We start from the raw sequence: 14512 nt of genomic DNA, 5'->3' as shown, positions 1-14512 counted from the left end.
GGGAACGAGATGCTGCGTCAACAGGCCATACTCCCTGCATCCCTGTGGCGCTTACCTTTTCTTTTTTAGAAGCTAATGTCGCTACCATCGCTCAGCGATTTTGTAGCTTCCTGGTTTACGTCACGTCACGTCACGACTTGCCTATTGGCCGGATTTCACACGTGATTCAGAGCGTGGACAAACCTCGCATTGTCCTAGTTCCCTAAAGGAACTAGGTTTACTTACAGAACCTAGAGATGCTCTCTTCACTTCTTATCTCATCTGTTCTCGTCTCATCTCTTCTCTTCTTCTCATTATATTAGATAGATTATATAGATCTGAAGTATTTTGTTCTGATGATATTTAGAGGTGGATTGGTGAGTATAATGAATGCTCTGGTCACCAATCCTCAGGGTTTAACAGCTGATGAAATGCTATTCTTTCTGTTGGTGATTGTGATAACAGAGGGATTTTTCTCTGCATTGGTTCTGCTGAGGTTCTTCATCACCAAGCTCTACTGAGTGAATGTCAGTGTCAGAGATCAGGCTTTGTGCAGTGTTGTGTGTGTGTATATATGTGTGTGTGTGTGTGTGTGTGAGAGAGAGAGAAAACAGAGGGGGGAGAGAGAAAGATTAGAGTAAACACCATGGAAACCACATCTCCAACTGAATCACAGTCTCACAGCCGATTTGTGTCTGTCAACACCCAGCTGTTCTTCTGGTAAAGATATACAGCATGAGAGAGAGAGAGAGAGAGAGAGAGAGAGAGAGAGAGAGAGAGAGAGAGAGAGAGAGAGAGAGAGAGAGAGTCACTGATGCTCCCCTGAGAGACAATTTGATTATAGCTGAACAAACGACTATTATTCATGTAGGAATAGAGAAGTGAGAAGAAAGACGGTGTGTGTGTGTGTGTGTGTGTGTGTGTGTGTGTGTGTGTGTGTGTGTGTGTGTGTGTGTGTGTGTGATAATCTGTAGTAATGAACACTATCACTGACATCAAATCATCTCGAATCTACACATTACAGCAGAACTGTCTGAGAACTTGATTGTGTATCATCTCTCTCTCTCTCTCTCTCTCTCTCTCTCTCTCTCTCTCTCTCTCTCTCTCTCTCTCTCTCTCTCTCTCTCTCTCTCTCTCTCATTCTCCTGCTTTTTAAAAAAAAACACTCGAACTGGTCTTCTTCCTGAATATCTTCGGTATATTGTCAGTGCTTTGTCTCACTTCCTGTCCACAGCAGGTCTTTTCCTTTAAAGGATATTTTAGAGTTTCTGGTGGAAACGGGGCTGTGCCTCCACACCGCATGTTTATTCTTTAAACGTTGAGTCAAACGAGTGAAAGACGACCAGACGTGTGTCCGACTGGAGATGTTTTTCCCCCCCCACTGTAACCCAAACACCAGAGACAACCTGTGCAGGTTCTGACCACTGACTTTATTACAAACTATATTTACACTGGATATTCATCAAACAATAAATTCATGTAAAATGTTTTTAAATAGAATTTTAAACTCTAGAGCCAAAAGTTTGCGGACACATTAACATAAGATCATGTGCTTCTTTTTGAACCACATCTACTCTCCATTTGCTAGTGATAGAAGGTGAGAAGGTGAGGAGGTTCTATAGGGTGGTGCTCTATAGCAGGAGATCTTCCACACCAGCCCATGGAAAGCAGATCTTCATAGTGCTGGGTATGTGCACCGGGGTATCGTCTTGCTGGAACAGTTTGGCTCTCCTAGTTCAAGTGAAAGCAATATTTCATGCTGCATCCAGAGACGTCTGATACAATCATGTGCCTCTAAGTTTATTTGGGGAAGAACCACATACAGGTGGAAAGTTTGGGTGTCTGAATACCTTTGGTATAGATAGATAGATAGATAGATAGATAGATAGATAGATAGATAGATAGATAGATAGATAGATAGATCGATAGATCGATAGATCGATCTATCAAATAGATAGGCTCGCTTGTAGCAAAGATAAAGACTGTACAAAGACTTCCATGCTGTAGCTTGAACATGTAAATGATGGGTTGATTGTTCCAAATTCCGATTTCCTGATATATGCTGAACCAGCTGGGACTCGTCTCGTCTCACAGTCTCTCTGCCGAACAGAAATCTGCAATCGTTCCTTCCTGAAAGCCTGATTTAGCTCCCTGACCCCCTCAGATTCCTTCAAATAGTCCCTCCACACACACACACACACACACACACACACACACACACACACACACACACACACACACACACACACACACATACCCCATGGAGGGGTCACAAACTCAACTGTTGGTTTAAAGATAGTAGCTGTTCTAATGTAAACACGAGTGGGAGAATGTGAACATTCTTCAGCATGAACAACGAGGAGTCGCCTGCTGCATGTGTTTACTCCTGCTGTGGCTCTAAACCTGCAATACATACCGACATAAACAAACAACACAACATACAACAATATACACAACACAACAAACTACAATATCCACAACACAATAAACTAACAACACAACATACAACAATATACACAACACAATAAACAAACAACAAAACAAACTACAATATACACAACACAATAAACTAACAACACAACATACACAACACAATAAACATAAACAACACAATATACACAACACACCAAAACATACTACAATTTAAACAGCACAATTAACATAAACAACACACGCAACCCAATACACACAACACTCCAATGCACAATACAACATACACAACAGTTATTAAACCTCTAATTAAGAAAATTAATTTGGATCCAAATGATCGATCAAATTACAGACCCAGTTCTGTTCCTACTTACAAGAGAACAATATCTTTGAAGAGTTTCAGTCAGGTTTTAGGCTCCATCATAGCACAGTTTCTGTTATTCTGTTTCTGATATTGTTCTCTTGTGTATTGGGTTCAAGGCTTCATCTCTTTGTTAGTTTTACTAGATCTTAGTGCTGCATTCGACACTATAGATCATGATCTTCTCCTAGATTGCTTACAGAATTACATCGGCATTCAGGGACAGGCATTAAGCTGGTTTAAATCCTACCTGTCCGATCGTTACCATTTCGTAGATTTAAATGCAGGTCTATCCAGGCAACGTGCCACAAGGTTCAGTTCTAGGACCCCTGCTTTTCACAATATACATGCTTCCGTTAGAAAATATTATTAGAAGGTATGGAATTAGCTTCCATTGTTATGCTGATGATACCCAACTATATATCTCATCTAAACCAGGCAATACACTCTATTAACTCGCATAACTGAGTGTGTTAAAGAATTAAAAGACTGGACGACTCATAACTTTCTACTATTAAATTCTGATAAGACGGAGATTTTGCTCATCGGCCCAAAAACCAGTAAAAACAGAAGCTCCAGCATCTCAACCTGCATTTAGATGGATGTTCTGTAACCACTAGTTCAACAGTAAAAGACCTGGGAGTTATTTTAGAGCAACTTATCTTTTAATAATCACATCAACCAAGTTACAAAAACAGCATCTTCCACCTTAGAAATATTTCTAAGCTAAGAAACATGTTGTCTATATCTGATGCAGAGAAGCTCGTCCATGCGTTCATGACCTCCAGAATAGACTACTGTAATGCATTACTAGGTGGATGTCCTGCATCTTTAATAAACAAGCTTCAGTTTGTCCAGAATGCAGCAGTCAGAGTCTCACAAGGTCAAGAAAATATGATCATATAACCCCGATCTTATCGTCCCTACACTGGCTTCCGGTTAAGTTTCAAATCCACTACAAACTCCTGCTTCTTACCTACAAAACACTAAATGGTTTATCTCCATGTATCTCTCCAGTCTTTCAACATGCTACAATCCGTCACGCTCCCTGAGATCTTAAAACTCTGGGCTTCTAGTAGTTCCTAGAATAGCAAAGTCCACTAAAGGTGGTAGAACATTCTCACATTTAGCTCCTAAACTCTGGAACAGTCTTCCTGACAGTGTTCGGGGCTCAGACACACTCACCCAGGCGCTGGGTTACCGATCGAAAGGTCGGGGGTTCAAGCCCCGGTATCGCCAAGCTGCCACTCTTGGGCCCTTGAGCAAGGCCCTTAACACTCTATGCCCCAGGGGACCCTTACGAGAAAAATAAATCAAGGACCGTAACGTCGGAGCGACGTGGGGCCGCCTTCCCGTGGGCTCACCACCTGCAGGAGGGACCGTAAGGGACTGGTGCTGAGAGGATTGTGCAGCAGTCAAAGGCGGGGGCCTTGACAGCCCGATCCCTGGACACGGAGAAGTGTCTGGGGAATCTGCTTAGACTGTTGCCCCTGCGACCCGAATTACGGATAAGCGGGAGAAGATGAAATGATGATGACGAAATGAACATACTACACAATCTAATACACACAATACAACATTCACAACCCAGTACACACAAAACAAACAACACAGCAAAACATAAAACAGTATAGTAGTGCTGTATTGGTCACCAGATTACCAGTAAAGAAATTCCCATTACAGAGCAACAGAGGCCGAAACAGCTTCCATTATTACAGCTTCCACTATTACCAGTAGAATTCCCATTATTACCATTTAAGCCAATAAAGATTCAGGGTTGGTTTCTGCTGATGTTTTCAGCAGGATCGTGATTCTGATGAGGAACATTGTGAAGATGTGTGAAAATTTTAAAAGCTTCAGATTACAGAACTTTTGTGTAATTCTTCTAAGACCAGTCCAGACTCTTGCTGGGGCAGTTCTGGAGAAGTTCTGAGGAAGCTGTGACTCAGCTGTGAGGGAGAACAGTGTGTGCTTTTCCAGTCCCTGTGTGAAAAGTGGCAGCAGGTTGGCATCTAGGGGCATCAGCGCTGGGTTTGGGATGTTTCCCTGCTGCTCTTTTGTGGACACAAACGCTGCCATTGAGGCTGAATGAGTGCGTCTTTGTGCTCGTCTCGTGACCCTCATCATGCTGCAGGAGGAAATGCTGTTTCAGGCCAGGACACACACACACACACACACACACACACACACACACACACACACACACACACACACACACACACACACACACACACACACACACACACACACACACACAACCCATTCATTTACTCCCATCTTTCAGACCTTTCTCACAGACTGTTTCTTAGGGGTTTAGGGCAGGCTGTGTTTCTCAGGAAGGTGGGGTTTAGAGCAAGTTGTTTCTCAGTGAGGCGGGGTTTAGAGCAGGCTGTGTTTATCAGGAAGGCGGGGTTTAGATCATGCTCTAGATCAGGATTGTTAAGTTCAATAATCAAAATTACCTGAATTTTAATAATTCAGCAAAATATAGATCACTGAAAAATGTTACCCCTTCAGAAATACCTTACATCATACTTACATACTACACTCACTGTCCACTTTATTAGGAACGCCTGCCCATTCATCCACTTCTCTAATGAACCGATCATGAAGCAGAAGCAGCAGCACAGGTATTACATCATGCAGATACATTTTCAGGACATTCAGGGTGATTCAGAATTGATCAGAAGGTGTTGGTGAATGTTTTCCGGACCAGCAGCTCTGGCAGAAATGAAGGTTGTGGTTTAAGATGCATAAAATACTTTCTGATTTTATGTGCTGTTATTGAAAAATAATCCAGTTTTTACTTCCCACATCCATTTTATGCAGCATTATGGATAATACATTCTAAATTATAAAGATTTCTAAACTGAAATTAAAAAAATGCGTCCATGCGTTCATGACCTCCAGAATAGACTACTGTAATGCGTTATTAGGTGGATGTTCTGCATCATTAATAAAAAAGCTTCAGTTAGTTCAGAATGCAGCAGCATGAGTTCTTACAAGGTCAAGAAAATATGATCACATAACCCCAATGTTATTATCACTACACTGGCTTCCGGTTAAGTTTTGAATAGACTACAAACTACTGCTACTCACTTATAAAACACTAAATGGTTTATCTCCATGTATCTTCAGTCTCTTAACACGCTACAATCCGTCACGCTCCCTGAGATCTCAAAACTCTGGGCTTCTAGTAGTTCCTAGAATAGCAAAGTCCACTAAAGGCGGTAGAGCATTTTCACATTTAGCTCCTAAACTCTGGAATAGTCTTCCTGACAGTGTTCGGGGTTCAGATACACTCTCCCAGTTTAAGTGCAGATTAAAGACCTATGTTTTTAGCGAGTTCTACACATAACACATATAACACACATCACATCACAACCTTGTGCTCCAGAATATATGATCACATCACATTATCAACTTGTGCTGTTAATATCATGAACAGCAGCTACGCTAATTCCTCTCCACTGCTTCTCTTTCTCTCCCCATCCCGAGGCTTCCTGAGGTTGCTCCAGCTCCAGTCACGTCCCACCTCGTGATGATTACGGACCTTTGAAGAAGTAGATGCCGAACTCGCAAACATCCTGAACCATCTAGAGACGTACCAGTGCCAATTGGATCCCACTACATATTTGGAGTTTTGACATTGGACCTCCTGGAGTGTTTAAAGGCTCTGGCATGGAGAAGCTGGTGGTGGATCCAATGTACAAAGTTCTTACTGAATTTATTGATTGATTTGAAGTTCCTTACACTTACTGAACCAACCCCCTACTGTAAAAAAAACAATCACTGATTTTAAATCAGACACTTAAAGATACTAAATCAGACATTGTGTGTGTGTGTGTGTGTGTGTGTGTGTGTGTGTGTGTGTGTGTGTGTGTGTGTGCGTGTGTGTGTGTGTGTGCGTGTGTGTGTGTGTGTTTGTTTGTTTATCAAATTGTGTAATTTCATGAAGCTGAAGTGAAACACAGAAGCTTTCTGTTAGTGACATATTCAAATGTGTGTTACATCCACAATATGCAGTGTTTTATTTCTCTCTCTATCTAACACACACACACACACACACACACACACACACACACACACACACACACACACACACACACACACACACACACACACACACACACACACAGAGCATAACCACTAACCACAGTGCATTAAAAGTGGTTGCTTTTATCTTCCCAATGCTGACATCCTACTAACAAATAAAAAAACAACACCTAAAATACACACACACAGTTTGTGAGTTATTTATTTATTAAATTGTTTGTTCATTATTTTTGACACTCTTCATCTATGGTTCCTATTTAATTAGAACACCTTCCTTCCTTTCCTCCTTAATGAAATTTAATATCATGTATTGTTTTTGAATTATTTGTTATTTATTCGATTGTTATTTGTTGAAGTACCTCATTCTGTCACTAGAGGGCGGAAACGAGTGCTTTTATACAGAATTTTCATTATTAACGTGTTTGCTCTTTTGCTTTAATTCCATAATAATCTGAACTGAATTCCGTGTGGAAGCAGCTGTAGACTCCACAAAACAGCTGGAAAAACCCAGAATGTAAAGAAAATTTGTCACATGTGGAAAAACATATCAGACCCATGTTTATTTAATGTGTGTATCATGTTCTTTTTTTCCATGTATCAGTCATATGACTTCTCTAGATGTGTGATGAGAATTCCTCAGGTGGAGCAGGTGGAAATCCAGGACCAGAACTGAGTGAGATTGTTCAGAATGCACATGATCAACTTGTGCTGTTAATATCATAAACAGCAGCTACGCTAATTCTTCTCCACTGCTTCTATTTCTCTACCCTGAGGTTGCTCCAGCTCCAGTCACGTCCCACCTCATGAAGATTGTGGAGCTTTTAAAAAAAATAGATGCTGCAAACATCCCGAACCATCTAGAGACGTACCAGTGGCAATTAAATCTCACTTCATGTGGAGTTTGGACACTGGACCTCTTTGAGTGTTTAAAGGCTCTGGCATGGAGAAGCTGGTGTTGGATCTGTGATGATCTCAGATGTTGAGCTATTTTATGAGTTGCTCAGTAGCTCCTGGTTCCACAACATCATCTGACTGTAGAAGACTGTAGAAAGATCATCAGTCATAATCACACACTCCAGTGCTCATGTTAGTTCTCACTCTCCAGTGTTCTGTAGTGTTTAAAGACTATAATCACACTCTTGATGTCACCCAAATGAGGATGAGGTTCTGCTTTTGAGTCTGGTTCCTCTCAAGGTTTCTTCCTCATAACATCTAAGGGAGTTTTTCCTTCATCACAGTCTCCCCAAACACATCATTCACCTTCACATATAATTCATATGGCAGTGAGGTCTGAATGATTTCTGCTATGAGGGTTCATTTATGACTATTTAAAGTATTCGCTCAGTTCTAGTCTTTGTGCTCTTGCTTTATTTTGCCTGACAACTGGGATGAGCGAGCAATCAGCGTAAAATTCCTTTCTGGAGTGGAGTTCTATGTGCAGAAAACAGGAATGTTTGGAATTCCTCTGTAAACTGCAAATCAGAAATGCATGATCACCACAGTAAACTCATTTCCCACGCTGTAAAAAAAAAAGAATACAAACAAACAAACAAACAAACAAACAAACAAATGGGATGGAATGACAGAGTGAGCTGTGACTGTACCCTGAACATGAGGGTTAAATGAAGTGCTAGGATTCTTTTCAAGATTTACTTGAGGAAGAATTTTACTTTTCAACATCGCGTGAATGTAAATGTATTTACCATATTTATTTGTATATGTATATACCGTATTTAAATGTATTTCTCTTGTGATTTCAAGACTTGACTACTGCAGCTCTCTGCTGGCAGGTCTTCCCCTGAACGCTATTCGTCCACTGCAAATGATCCAAAATGCAGCTGCACGACTTGTGTTCAATCTGCCCAAGTTCTTCCACACCACCCCACTGCTGCTCCTCCACTGGCGTCCAGTAGCTGCACGTATCAGATTCAAAACACTGATGTTTGCCTACAAGCCAAAAATGGACCAGCACCATCTTACCTCAGTGACCTCATCACATCTCTCACTGCACCACGCTGTCTGAGATCCTCCAGCACTGCTCCACTGGTACCATCTTCTCTCAGAATGAGAGGTAAGTACACTTCAAGGCTCTTCTCTGTTCTGGCACCGAGGTGGTGGAATGAACTTCTCCTAGATGTCCGTACAGCAGAGTCCCTGATTATCTTCAAGCGACGACTGAAGACCTTCATCTTCCTGAATCACTTAAATTAGCACTTTCCAAGTTTGTAGAATTTGAGTTATATTTATATTAAGTGTGTAATCTGGTGGACAGTGTAGATTTATTCATTACTGGAGATTTAAAGCACTTTTGTACGTCGCTCTGGATAAGGGCGTCTGATAAATGCTGTAAATGTAAATGTAAATGTACCGTCTTTACACTCCCCAGGTCACATCTTGCCTTTAACTGGACCAGCTGCAGCTCTTACACTTCCAATTTATTTATTTATAATACACACTGAATGACCAAAAGTATTGGGGCATCAGAATGTTCCACTCAGATGTGGTTCTTCTCCATACTTTTAGCACAAACTTAGAAGCAGACAATTGTATATTTGGATACAGGAGCATGACATTTTGCCTTCATTTGAACTTGGAGACCCAAAACCTGTATGCTTGATGCTTCTGTGTACAAAGCCAGCTCCATAAAGATCTGCTTTCCATGGGTTGGAGTGGAAGATAATTTATAATCAACCCAAGATAATTTTGACTCACAGCTGATAAAAACTAAAAATTCAGTATCAGAAAATTAGAAACTTGTGAGAAAGTTGAATATTGGAGACTCGTGATGTCTCACTCTAATCAGCTCATTAACTCCAAACACCTGCTCAGGTTTCCTGAGTCTTTAAATTGTGTCTCAGTCTGATTCAGGCTCCACAGTCATGGTGGAAGACTGCTGACTCGACATTTCTCCAGAAGACGATCATTGACCCCCTGCACATGGAGGATGAGACACAAAAGATCATCGCTGAAGAAGCTGCTGTTCACAGACTGCTGGATCCAAGCAGATTAATGGAAAGTTGAATGGAAGGAAAACGTAGTAGAAAAAGGTGAAATAAAGCTCATTCAAGAATTTGTGGAGATTCACAAACAGTGGACTGCAGCTGGAGTCAGTGCTTCAGGAGCCTCCACACACAGACGTCTCCATGAGCTTCAACTGACTCGTTCCTCATGTCGAACCTCTGCTGAACCAGACACAACGTCAGGTGTCTTACCTGGACAAAGGACAAAAAGCACTGGACTGTTGCTCAGTGGGACAAAGTCGTCTTTTCAGATGAAAGAAAATTTAACATTTCATGTGGAAATTAAGGTTCCAGAGTGTAAAAGAAGAAGAAGGATAGAAGAGGAACAGAATCCAAGCTGCTGGAGGTCCAGTGTAAAGTGTTCACAGTCAGTGGTGGTTTGGAGAGTCGTGTGATCTGCTGGTGTTGGTCCACTGTGTTTTATCAGGTCCACGTTCAGCACAGACGTTTAGCAGGAAGTTCTAAAGCACTTCATGTTCCCTCTGCTGAACAGCTTTATAGAGATGCTGATTTCATTTTCCAGCAGGATTTGGCACCTGCCCACACTGCAAAAGCACCAGAAGCTGGTTAAATGATGATGGTGTTGGTGTGGTGACTGGAGCAAACTCACCAGACCTGAACCCCATAGAGAATCTCTGGTTTATTGTAAAGAGGAAGATATGAGACACCAGACACAACAACGTAGAAGAGCTGAAGGCCACTATCAGAGCAACCTGGGCTTCTGGAACACGTCAGCAGCGTCACAGACCGATCGCCTCCACGCCACGCCGCACTGCTGCTCATGCAGGACCAGCTACAGCAGATACACTTCCAAGCTCAGCATGAGCCATGGCTCCTGCTTCCAGCCCTTTAGCCTCAGCCTTCAGAGAAGCATGTGGACCTTGAGCTCCAACTGCGAAGATGCTCCATGATGCTCCAGCTCGTCCTACACCGGCCTCAGCAACAGCTCCGGCTTTAGGGATGCGCTTCCCAGGTTTGTCTTCAAAACCGTTAGCGTATGTTTCTGTATCTGCATACGCTCCATCAGCGAACGCTTCTGCTGGTCTGTCGATGTTATCGATCATGTCTAAGATGCCAAGAGCCGAAGGAGCTGGAATATATAAAAAAATATATATATATATATATATATATATAAATGAATAAACTGATTTACACCACAGTGCTGCAGATTGGTCAGAAGGTGTTAATAAATTCTCTAGAACATAGAATATAATGCATTCTGTGAGACCTTCATGGGGACGTGTACAGCGAATGATATGAGGTTTTCTGTAAGGAGACTGTGGAAGTAGGATGTGGACGAGTGGAATTTAGCGAATGGAGAGCACAGCATTCAAGAAAGATGATGTTGAATTTTTTTTCAGAAGGACATGAGTTTAAATCCCAGCAACACCAAGCTGCAACTGCAGGACCCTCGAGTAAAGCTCTTAACCCTCAACTGCTCAGGTGTATAAATGAGACAATTATTAGCTGCCACACATTATAACTGTAATGTATGAAGGAGACTCCAGTGTCATGCGTATCTTTGTTTGTATTTAACATGAGTTAGACCAGAAACTGACTCGGTTCTTTTTACGCTCCACAATGTAAAATGGGAAACTTTTCAGAATATTTGCTACAATTATTGATCTTTTTTTCTCTTTTGGTGAATTCGACTCTCGCTGAATGTAAAATGTAAGAAATAAAATCACTTCCTTCTTTTTCTTCTTATGTTTAATGTGACTTGTGGATGTAAGATATCTCTATTCTTTTGTGAACTTACTTCGCTTCAGTGCCATTTTCAGGTATGGAGTAAAAACAGAACCTGCAAAAACCCTGAAAGAAAAAACAAAGGAAAATATATTAAATATAGGGGTTAAAAAAAGGTATATTGAATAAACTGATATTATATATGTGTTGTTTAATTACAGCCTTTAAATGTCATTGTTTTTGTTATTTTTATAAAAAAAATGTCACTAATTTTGATGATTTGGAATTTTCTTGTTGATTAATTTTTTAATAAGTAAAATCCTTAACGAGAATCACAATCAGGTTTATCGACACACACAAGGAATTTGGTTCCAGCTGTTGCTGACCCTCAAAAGTAGAGAGATAAATAACACTAAACACACACAGCTGATAGACAGATTATAGAAAACAATCTGGATTTAGTAACAAGAAGCAAAAGCAGGAATCATATAATAGCACAAATTAAACTGAATAACAGGAATTAACAGCACACTCACAATTATATGAAGAACGAAGAAAATGTGATTAAGGCTTAAAAACCAGAGAGATGAGAAGTTATTAAAGTCTCACTTCAGTATCCTCAGATTTGATCTGAAACATCTTGTGTAAGTTCAGCTCTCTGTTATACATTTTGGTTGTTCTCCTTATTAACTCTGTCACTGGAGATGTTGTCTTTGGAAACCAGTTTCACATTTAGTCAACTTGCTATTTGATGATGCAGATGTTTAAGGTGTTCCCCGCTGTTGGAATGTCCTGAATCTCATTTACAGAAAAAATTTATCTTTTCCGTGATGCTGCTGTGAACGTGTCCTGTAAAAATGAGAAGTGAGACAAGTGAGATAATTATAAGTTGCTCTGGATACGGAAAACTGACAAATGCTGCAGATTTAGAGTTCAGCTGAATGTAAAATGAAGTTCAGAAGTTCACCAGAAAGGCTAAACATAAATCATATAAAAGGTCAAATCAGGTCAAGGACAAAGGATCAAGGCTTGGTACTGACAAAGACAAATGCAACTAAGCGTACACTTCATAAAGTTCACAACATAACAGGGTTCAATATGTACAGTGTCTGAATGTGTTCTCCTCAGCAGGAGTGTGTTTGAGAAGGTTGAGGTGTGTGTGAGATGTGGAAGTCTGGAGCAGTCAGGTTTGTGGGTCTGGTGTTTACTGGGAAATGGCATCGAGATTGAGCAGCTCATGGGACAAGATTTTTAATAAGTTCATTTGCCCTGAAACCTGACAAGACCAAGGCTTCATTTACTTTTAAGTGGTAGCTAAATTTAATAATAAACTAAAGTTAAATGTCGTCTATAGATGTTTATGAGTCTCTCACATCATTTTGCAGAGATTTTGCTGACACTTCTTGACAACATCGATTGAGTTTGTTGATGTTTGAGGGAATTTGTTTATGCACAGCTCTCTTAAGATCCCACCACAGCATTTCATTGTTGCTGTAGTGAAGGAGTGAACAATTCATTCATTTTGGACAAGTCTTTAATGTGACTCAGTAGGTTATGTACAGGAAAAAGACCAGAGTAGTTCATCTCTCGACTCTTCTAGTCAGAAACCTTCGTTCTTTTATCACATGACTTCCATAGATGATATGATTATTATTGTTATTATTATTATTATTCATATTATTATTCATATTATTATTCATATTCATATTCATATTATTATTATTATTATTATTATTATTAAAGGATTAAAAGAACAACATGAAATAAATGACAAAAAAAAAAAATTAATTTGGATAAAAGAGATTCCCTAAAATGATCCAATCTTCCCATCACTATTGGGCTGAGGTCTGAACTTTGACTTGAACATTTCAGCATTTTCATTATATTCTTCTTCAGCCACCATATGTTGTTTTGCTGGTGTGTTTATGATCAGTGTTCTTTTTGTTGACAAAATCTCAGCCCAGCTCAAGCAGCTTTATGGATAGTATCAAATTATTTCCAAGAACATTCTGGTGTAAGGTTCATTTAATCTTTTTCTCTATAAATACAGGTTTCCCAGGCCCTGGGACTGCAGAACAATCATTACACCGCCATAAACATAGTTGCACTTGGAGGTATTTGTGGTGCTTTGGTGTGTTTGACAAACATATCCACCGTGTTCTCCTAAACCTAAGGATGCTGTTCCATTAAAGCCTTACTTGTTCAGTCTTTTTCCTGAATGTACAGTCAAACATTTAGTGATTACGTCGGCCTATTAGTCACATGATGTAACCCTCTGTGTTTAATTTACATTTGCGGCATTTGGCAACTGCCTTTATAAATCGTCTTACTGTTTTTCAGTTTTCATTCATACAACTGAGCAGATATGGGGTTAAGGGCCTTGCTCAGGGGCCCAAGAGTGCCATCTTCTCTCAGAATGAGAGGTAAGTACACTTCAAGGCTCTTGTCTGTTCTGGCACCGAGGTGGTGGAATGAACTTCCCCTAGATGTCCGTACAGCAGAGTCCCTGACTATCTTCAAGCGACGACTGAAGACCTTCATCTTCCTGAAATACTTAAATTAGCACTTTCCAAGTTTGTAGAATTCAAGGGTTATATTTATATCAAGTGTGTAATCTTGCGTACAGTGTAGATTTATTTATTTCTAAGCACTTTTGTATGTCGCTCTGGATAAGGGCGTCTGCTAAATGCCACAAATGTAAATGTAAATGTAAATCTTGGTGTGGGTCAGGATTCAAACTCATGACCTTCATTTTAAATGTCTAATGCATTAACCACTGGGCTAGCACCTTCCCCTTTACATCTCTGAATTTGCAGGGCTGAAAAGACTGACAACAGTCTTGAAGGCTTATTATTTGTAAACAATCTCACTGAATTTCATATGTTTGGAAATGGCCTTATAACCAATTGCTTTTCTAAAGTTATAACTGATTTTCTGTTCTACTTGGCATGTTGTAAACACACATCTGAATGTTCCATAA

The sequence above is a fragment of the Silurus aristotelis genome (genome assembly GCF_946808225.1).
Source record: "Silurus aristotelis genome assembly, chromosome: 12".
Classification (NCBI taxonomy): domain Eukaryota; kingdom Metazoa; phylum Chordata; class Actinopteri; order Siluriformes; family Siluridae; genus Silurus; species Silurus aristotelis.
This window is presented reverse-complemented; position numbering follows the sequence as displayed.